Source organism: Coptis chinensis, chromosome 6 (genome assembly GCF_015680905.1).
Source record: "Coptis chinensis isolate HL-2020 chromosome 6, ASM1568090v1, whole genome shotgun sequence".
Lineage (NCBI taxonomy): Eukaryota > Viridiplantae > Streptophyta > Magnoliopsida > Ranunculales > Ranunculaceae > Coptis > Coptis chinensis.
Window position 1 is genome coordinate 30603538 of NC_141461.1, and position 6178 is coordinate 30609715.

General features: G+C 35.6%; 1 pseudogene across 1 annotated transcript; it reads right to left on the minus strand.

Moving 5' to 3' along the window:
• Positions 1–2042: 2042 nt before the first annotated feature.
• Positions 2043–6105, minus strand: LOC147492546 (uncharacterized protein At5g43822-like; annotated as a pseudogene). The gene is made up of 7 exons (XR_015199469.1): positions 5892–6105; positions 4071–4168; positions 3897–3990; positions 3633–3726; positions 3122–3178; positions 2731–2795; positions 2043–2609 (listed from the first exon to the last, which is right to left on the minus strand). The product of XR_015199469.1 is annotated as an uncharacterized protein At5g43822-like (transcript).
• Between the last annotated feature and the right edge of the window lie 73 nt (positions 6106–6178).

Genomic DNA, 6178 nt, shown 5'->3' on the forward strand with positions numbered 1-6178 from the left:
TATATATGTATGCTCCTCTCTGTAATTTGTTCTCCTCCTAAAGCCTCCTGCTTATGAAATCCTGCATGAACAAATTTGGTAGACATTATTAAAAGGATTTGCAATAAGCCTGTTAAAAGAAATTTCATAATACTAACGTGTCACAGTTGATGTTCTTGGTTATGGGGAACGACAGTGGGGTGCCACATTTGGTAGGGAGTGCACCGACGGCGTCATCCTTTATGTTCTGATAGTGAGTGGCCGCTTGCTTAACGCAGGTACATGCTTGACGTTTCTCATCAGTAGAAACCACGATCGTTTTAATTTGTTTGACTCCAGCGCAACACGAAGCACCTGGCTCATTTACTCCACCAGTCAAGAACGGGATGCATTGCATCAAGCACTTGTCAACATCGACACAAGTGAAGGCCTGGCCTGGCTTGACCATCACTTGGACCATGGCTAAGACCAGCACAACACATATGGCTACCTTCTGCATCTTTTCTGTAATGTACTTGTATTCTTGCAACTTGTATGTGTTTGTGTTTAGTCTGTAAGTGTTAATGTTTGGTAAACAACTCTGAAGGTATATATAGAGAAGTGAATGTGAATACTTCCAATTCAGGCCAATGGGATTCAGGTTTATTTGCCGTTACAAGTCTTTGGCTTCTTCTGTAGCTAAAAATAGCAAATGGTTACTGAAGTGATGCGCGAGCAGTTTCTTTTATCCTGCTTCTCTGTCTTTCCCGTCTATTTTTGTAGCTACAATAACTGTGCTGGCCTGGACACATTATTGATACAGAAACTTTTTTTTTTCTGTACAACATTATTGATACACATACATTCACATTACTTTAAAAAAATTGTTTTCATAATTCCCTGAACCGTGCAACATGTTTTATAGAGTAAATATTTTCATGTGTTTTTCTTTTGTACTATGGGAAGTAGTCAAATGCTATACTTTTGTACTTGAATCAAAGGAAAGTTGCAAAGCAGACTGTTCTTGATCTACACTCATTCTGCGTTTTACCATGTTTGTAGTTTTAGGGGCGCTTTGCCTAAGGACCTTCCGAAGTTGCATGGTCACATTCTGTGAGAACATTTTGCTGTGTACAGATGCTTACTGCTTAGAATGCTTACTGCTTAGAAGAAGAACAGCCATCACCCTTGTTTATCATCAACCAAGTTAGATCCTCATCAGATAATCTAATCAAGTCATCAAGGAGATTGACTGTTTATATAATTTAAAGATCTGAGAACTCTAGTCGGAAGGGTTACAAACTAGAAATTCTTTACCCTGGCCCCACGCTTGAGTGCTCAGCCACGACTCCAATGCCCTTGAGACAAAGGCGGAACAGTACGGTTACCCTTCAGCATAATTAAGTGAAACTTTTTTGTGCTATCGATTATCATACGGTTCTCCAAGACTAGAGCTTCAAATTTAGGCGAGTGCTTCAGCACATTTTTTATTACAAGAATCTGACCAACACTGTATTCAGTCCCTAACTTGAGCCACTTTAAATTATTGAAGTGCAACTTTTGGAGACATTTGCATAGTTTTGATACTTCGGGTGTACATGCCTGAGAAGCTTACAAGAAAACATGATCAAATTGACTATTTTTTACAAGAACATTATCTGATAGATATCTATCATCCAGACAAAGTTTATTTTTTCCAATGAATGCATGTTCTTTTAGTCGGGGTGATTCAAACTTTCAATTAATTTATATAATATCATTTACAGCAGCAGTCATTTTGCATTTGATCCATACTACCACCCATAGTACAAAATATCAGGATATGGGTATTTATCGATATTCAATTTCTGGATATGTATCGTGGATATATCCCCCTCTTTGGGGATATTTGACATTGTTTCACATGCAAATATCGTAGATATATCCAAAATATCGACAAATATCATGGATATCGTAGATATTTCTTGATATATTATGATACATTATTTATATTTATTTGAAATATAATGGTAAATATTAAATAAAATTGTTATATATACAAAATATCGCCAAATATCGCAAAATATCTCTAAATATCACAAATATCGCAAATATTATCGAAATATAACTGATATTTGCAGTCGTATATATCTCTAAACATATCATGATATTTAAATATCTTTTTCTGAAATATGGATAGATATCCCTAAATATCGGGATATTTTGTACTATGCTACCACCTACAGTGGCAATCATAGTGCACTTGATCTATACTACCCTTACAGTGATTATACAAAAAATTAAAATTGTTGTATACTCCTAGCCGACAAATCATAGTGATACAGTGAATTAACTCGATACTCACCTGAGTCCTGACCTCATGCATTCATTAGATTCAATTCATATATTGTACTTCTGGGAAGACATAGCATGCCGATTTAGTTGGTTCAAGTGTGCTGCTACGGTTGACTATCCCTCTGTGCAGGCAATTTTGCAGTATATTTTCAGCTCGTCATGAGCACATATAATCTTGTAACCTTTGAAAAATCAGAACCTTTACTTTCTTAGGTGACTTCCACACTTTCTAATAAAACCATATGGCTGCTAACTGATTGTATGTGAACAAAGTCAACATAACTCTTCAGCAAAAATAATGTCAAAAATAGATCGCACTGCAAAAAAAAAATGGTTGTCAAAAGAAAAATGATCACCATACTGTCCAATTGATGGTAACTATAAAGTGTGTCAGTACTACAAGGTTCAAAGGATTGGATATAAATACTTATTTCAAACCTTCTTCTTTGGGTATATTTGGCTGATCAATCAAGAGCTGTCGGAGTGCACCAACATCACCAGCACTGGAAGGAAACAGTCCAGGTGATAAAAAAAAATTACAAGCCGCGCAAAGGACTAAGAAGCATTACACAGGATCTTAAGTTCTTAACAAACTAGGAAGATGGTTAGAGAAGCACATTCGGAGCTCTGCCTGGTACATAGATTCAAAACTAGAAGATATGCATTGCAAAAAATCTGACTGGCTCAATTCTAATAGAAGAATAAACAAGAAGAAAAATCTAACAGATATGCCCCACAAAACCATCTTATTTTCTTGAAGCTCCACAATGTCAACAAAACTAATACGCTGAAAATGAACAAGTTAAATAATACAATTGAAGGGACGTACCTAGGTGGTGGTATCTTTGACGTAAGAGAAGAGACAATAGATAATTTGAGGAGGTATCTGAAAACCATAACTGAAGTCAGAAACTGACAATCGGAATTAAATTCTGTTTCTTTTCTCCCAAAAAAAAAAGTCCAAGAAAATGAACAAAATTAGACAACTGTCATTTTGGAACAGAGAACAGTGAGAGTACAAAAATTTCCTAAAATAGGTATTTGTATAAAAGAAAGTAAACAGAAACTTGTATTTGTCTATTGGTTCGATAGGGTTAAAGGCAGTCCTCTGAATAAGAGAGAATGTTGATAATAAGCTGTAATAGGAGCTCCAGACATAGTATAATAGATGGTTTTGTGCACCACACCCACTAACCAATTCTTGTGATACATCTTCTAGCATCACAATGATAGTTTTAACATATTATGAAACATTTCTTAGATTTTTCAAGAGGCTCAAAAGAATTACACGAAACAAAAGCGGGAATCATTCGGAGAGAACACATTGGCTTTCAACTTACTCAGACTCGTGCATTTCATAAACAACTTTAAGACCCTCTATACAAACTGCAATACTTGGTCAAATCCCTATTCGCAATTCCTTGAAAGTCGCTCCTGCATTTTCAAATGTAGAAAACTATGAAACAAGTCTAATCACATTTGAATTTAAACCAAATTTTATACCAGTATATATACAATATAACCATTAAGCCCAGTGCAGTAGGCTTACTAGAATCAAATTGCAGTAGAAATTACACAAAACTGTTTAAGAAGAATTTTAAAACCTTTTTGTTGTTTGCCAAATGGAGGATTGAAACTCACAGTGTCCTTGAGGGATCTCCACTTTAATACACCATAACTTTTGGGCTCTTGGAGCACCTAATCATGAATCAACAAATGCTTATACCATCAATATTACAAATTGGAAAAATATATATTGATGTGAAGTTAAAGAATACCTGCAACCTCTCCAGACGAGATTGAAGTTGGTCCCATCGGTCCATTTCATCTCTGATTTTTCTCTACTTTTGCTGATATTTCTTTACCAACACTTCCACTGCCTAAGAATCAAGTTTTTGACGGTATATATTATTCTGGAATCCAATAGTGAGACATAAAACTAATCACTGATGTGGCATTTATTCAGTCACAAACTAAAGAAGAAGAAGAAGAAGATATTAATAGGCTTTTTGGTTCAACCGGTTATAATTTTATATTAGATCTTATCGTATATAAATTCTGCCTTTGAATTGGATAAACAATGGAACAAACCACGTAAGCAGATCATTTTCAACCAAAGGTTCCTAACATGGCTAACTGCCATGGTACGCAAATCTCAGGACTGACGTCACTACTTGGGCAACGTCAACTTAACAAAGTTGTTTAACCCATGGACCAAAATATAATATATCGGTGTACCCAAAAACCGATATATATCGGATATATCTATTTTTTTTTTGTGACCAGTCCAAATTATTTAAAATATCAAAAATATCAGATTTATCGAAAATATAATATCGGAAATATATTGAAAATATCGGATTTATATTAAAAAATGGTCAAAAAGTCAAACGATATATATAAAATTTTATATCGGAAATTCCAATATATATCAAAAAAAAAAAAAAGTTCAATATTCGATGGATATATGTCGGAAATATCGATGTCGGTGTACCAAAAAATGATATATATCAGATATATCGATGCTATTTTGGTCCTTGGTTTAGGGTTTAGGGTTTTGGTCCTGGGTATCTTTATGGGCAGCGGTATTGACACCCCATAAAATGGGACTAGCGCCCCCTTTTGGATGATATATGTCATATATCTATCAGTTTTTTCTTACTTTTTACACTTAGGCCAAGCCAATTAGCTTTACTTCCCAATTCTTTCATCTAGAGGTTTTACCCCCCAAGATCACACCACATCTAAGTCAACTGTTATCTTTTTGGTCAATGCATGTTAAAAAACTTCCTTGCCCTTTTAATAGTTTTCTAGCTTTAACCCTCCAAAACTTAAGCCAATTAGCTTTATCCCCCCAGTTCTTTCATCTAGAGATTTACCCCCAGAATTAATGGCTGTCATGATCTTGTGAACTCTATCCGACGGCCAGACACCATCACTATCATCACTATAACATTATCTTCTCCAAGTCATACACCACTACCACACCACATAAAAAGAGTTCATTGCCCTTTTACGGTTGGTTTTCTCCTAGCATACATGTAGCTTTTAACAACTGTGAGATTAATTATGTAATTTCATAATGTTAAGGGTGTGAATGTCATTTGAGAAGAATTGGTGGTAGCCGTCGGATAAAATTCACAAGATCATGACATGTGATATAAATGATTTGAATTCCAATTTTGTCTTCGCCAAAGTCATAGAGTATTTATGTAATTATACCTAGAAAAGGGCATTAGAGTCTTTTCATTTGTCTTGACCAAAAACATCACAGTCAAACTCAATTGACTTGGATGTGTTGTGGTCTTGGGGGTAAACCTCTAGATGAAAAAACTACGAGGATAAAACTAATTGGCCTAAATTATGGGTGGTAAACCTCTAAATAAAATAACTGAGGGAATAAAACTAATTGGCCTAAGTTCTTGGGGGTAAAACTAGAAAATTATTAAAAAAGCAAAGACAACGAAGTCTTTGGGTGTTAAAGTTAGAAAACTGTATATCTATATGCCGCGGCCCATCTTTATTAGCTGCTTTTTGCACCCTAAGTTCGATCATATCAATCCCACTAAGTGCTATATCTCCATCGTACTCAAAAATACCTCTCATTACACGCGGTCCATCTTTATTAGCTGCTTTTTGCACCCTAGTTTCGATCATATCAATCCCACTAAGTGCTTCTATATCTCCAACGTACTCAAAAACACCTCTCATTACACGTCCAACTGTGACTCCAACAATTCGTCCAGAGAAGAAAGACAACAGCAAGTCAGCAACTAATACTTGCGCGGTTACTCCTCCAACCCCCAAAACCATGTGGGCTCCTCTTGGCCTCAAACCCACAACCACAAGGGGGTTAGTCTTTAGAGAGATGATATTTGCATTGATG